Raw genomic sequence first — 3,474 nt, 5'->3', positions numbered from 1 at the left:
AAAAAGAAGTAGCATGGACTCGTTGAGACTGTAAAACCTAAAACGTCTCCTGTCCTTTATAAAAACCTACTTGGATTATACACCAGGTTCGGCATGAATTCTTTCTCTTATGAAGCCAAGAACCGAGTTATTACCCACCCAAGAAACCTAACAGCTCTATTGGAATGTAATATTTAGAATAGATTAGGTATTTTTGAGTGTGTGTGTGTGTGTGTGTGTACACATAGGTGCATACATTGTTACTTGGAAGTCTATTTCCCATAACGTTTACAATAGTTGCCAGATTAAGATTTTTTTTCTTTTTTCCCTTGTCAGTTTTAAATTTCTGGAATTTTCAACACAAATGTTTCTTACTTTTATGATCATTAAAAATAAATCAATGTAATTTATATATTACAATGTTTCATATTGTATTATGCTTCAGATAATTCTAAAACATATTTTTTCCTGGAATGTAAAAATACAATGTGTTAAGATAACTTGGGAGAAAATGATAATTTAATGAGATGTCTTCTCTGATACTGTGCTATTTCTTTTGTTTCTTAATTTCACTTTTGTGGTAGTTACATAATCTGGTGTCAACTTGAGACTCTTAAGAGTGAAGGGGTGGGGTTTAGCCTGTCAATCAGGTCGCAGCTTGATCACCTTATTTGGAGAAGCAATGGCAATAAACAGCTCACTCGCGGCCAGACCCACACTCTGCATCTTCCTGCTGACAAGACACATGGAGCCAGAGCCCTGGAGCTGGAGGAGCCACATGGAGACCCCTGCCAGTGCTGAGATGCTTCCACTGCCACTGGATCCACAAGACTTTCCACAAACTGGCCTGTGGTCTTCTGGCATTTGGCATCATTGTATGTGATGTGTGAATCTAAAGAATTAATAGTCTGGTATTGGACATATGGGCTAATATCCGACTTATGGACTTGATCTGAAATAGGATGGAATGTTTTCTTAATATCCAATTATTCTTTGATATAAAGTTCTTTCCTATACATATGTGAGTCTCCCTGAATTTGTTTCTCTAGTCTACCCGGACTAACACAACTTTGGTAAAATATGAGGTGGGGTTCAAAAGTTCGTGGGAAAATTCCGTTATCTTTTAAGTCCATTCTCACCATGAACTTTTGAAGCCCTTCCATGTAACAAGCAAAGGAACAAAATGATCATTTTAACCATTGTAAGTGTATAATCCAGTAACATTAATTACACTTACCATATTGTGATCCTGCTAGTTTTTGAATGACATTCTGAAACATTTTTCAGTGTATTATCATTGTTTATATATACTCTTTTCTTTCTTGAATCTGTCCCCAAGACATCATAATATAGCTACCATATTAAAACATAGGCTACATTTTTCAGAGCATTTTCAGGTTTGCACCTAAATTGCATGGAGTACCGAGGGTTGCTGTACCTTTTTTATCCTTTGCCCACGTGCAAAGGCCGATACATACAGGTGGGGCTAATTGAAGGGCGGAGAGATAAATGGCTGGTGAGCCTCGCCTCTCTAGTTCTCAGGTCTCTTGCTTTCTGATGGTCGGACCAGGGTGCAACTGCCTTAGCCAGTTCCCTGCTTCAGCTGGCAAGGCTCACTTCCTGCAAGACATGCCTGAGGAGAAGCCACAAGGACCTACCCCAGTGCAGCCCTGGGTGCTGGAGCAGCCGTGTGGAGACCCCTGCCAGCGCTGAGATGCTTATGCATTCACTGACTCGGCTTTCCTCCTGCAGTTGGCATCATCGGTTGTGTTTTATGAGATGGAGGAGGACTTTGTGGATTGGTGTCGGACAAATGGGCTAATGTTGGACTTGTGGGCTTGGGCAGCACTGGGTAGGGATGTTTCCTTGATGTGCACTTACCCTTTATATAAAATGCTCTCTTATACATAAAGTTCTGTGGATTTGTTGCTCTAAAGTACCCAGACTCACACAAAAGGCTACATTTTTCAGAGCATTTTTAGGTTTGCACCAAAAGTGCATGGAGTGCCGAGGGTTGCTAGATACCTTTTTAACCCTTTGTCCACGTGGAGCAGTGCGATATGTTTGTTACAACTGACAAACCCAAACTCTTAGCTTGAAGATTCTGCTGAAACCTTCTCAATATCCTAGCAGCACACAATGGTCTTCTGAATTGGGTGCTGGCTGTGCACAAGACGATTGGTGGAGAATCAAATCTGAGCTTTCTACATGAGAGGCAAGAACACCTCAAAACTACTAGTGCCTCATACTGCTTGTCTGTATAGTTTTGCATTTTGCAGAATACCATATGGTTGGAGTTATACAGTTTATAGGTTTTTCAGGATGGTTTCCGTCACTGAGAAATATGTATTTAAGTGTCCTCTCTGTCCCTGCCCCCTTTCTTTTTGCAGCTGATAGCTCACATCTTTTATTTATTGCTTAATAACATCCCATTGTATGAATGAACCACAACTTGTTTACCCATTAACCTGCTGAAGAACCTAAGGAGCCCTAGAGGCGCAGTGGGTTATGTGTTGGGCTACTAACCACAGATTACCAGCTACTCCATGGGAGAAAGATAAAACTTTCTGCTCCCAGAAAAGTTTGGAAACTCAAGGGGCAGTCTACTCTGTCCTGTAGGATTGCTATGAGTCGGACTCAACAGCAGCGAGTACTGAAGAACATTCAGTTACTTCTACATTGGGGATTATGAATTATGAATAACGTAATAAACTTCATGTGTACTTTTTGTGTGGACGTAAATTTTCAACTCACTTGGGTAAATACCTAGGAGCATGATTGTTGGACCATATGGTCGCTCATGTTTAGCTTTATAAGAAACAGATGAAGTGTCTTCCTGTGTGTGTGTTAGTCTGGGTAGACAAGAGAAACAAATTCATAGACACTCATGTGTACAAGAAAGAGCTTTATATACAAGAGAAATTGAATATTGAGAAAACATCCCAATCCAGTCCAGATCAAATTCATAAGTCTGATATTAGCCCATATGTCTGATACCCAACTATAGATTTCTCTTCAGACTCACGAAACACATGCAATGATGCCAAATGCAGGAAGATCACAGGCCAGTGGGGGGAAAGTCTGGTAAATCCAGTGGTGGTAGAGGCATCCCAGCGCTGGCAGGGGTCTCCACGCGGCTCCTTCAGCTTCAGGGCTCTAGTGTAGCTCTATGTGTCTTCTCAGAACACATCTCACACAAGAGTGAGTCTGTGTCCCACCTTCAGGGAGCTATTTATCTCCTTAGCACCTCCAAATGAGGTAATCAAACTGCGACCCGATTGGCAGGCTAAACTCCACCCCTTTACTCTTAAGTCTCAAAGTGACAACAGATCATGTAAGTAGCACACTGTATCTTTTATATTGTGACCTGCTGGAGAGGGAGAGCTGCTCAGCACTCATCTTTTTTTTGAATTTAATCATTTTATTGGGGCTCATACAATTCATCACAATACATAGATCAATTGTGTAAAGCACACCTATACATTTGTTGCCCTC

This window comes from Echinops telfairi, unplaced genomic scaffold (genome assembly GCF_000313985.2).
Source record: "Echinops telfairi isolate 266 unplaced genomic scaffold, ASM31398v2 ScPeMD7_8;HRSCAF=38, whole genome shotgun sequence".
Lineage (NCBI taxonomy): Eukaryota > Metazoa > Chordata > Mammalia > Afrosoricida > Tenrecidae > Echinops > Echinops telfairi.
Note: the sequence above shows the minus strand (reverse complement) of the source record.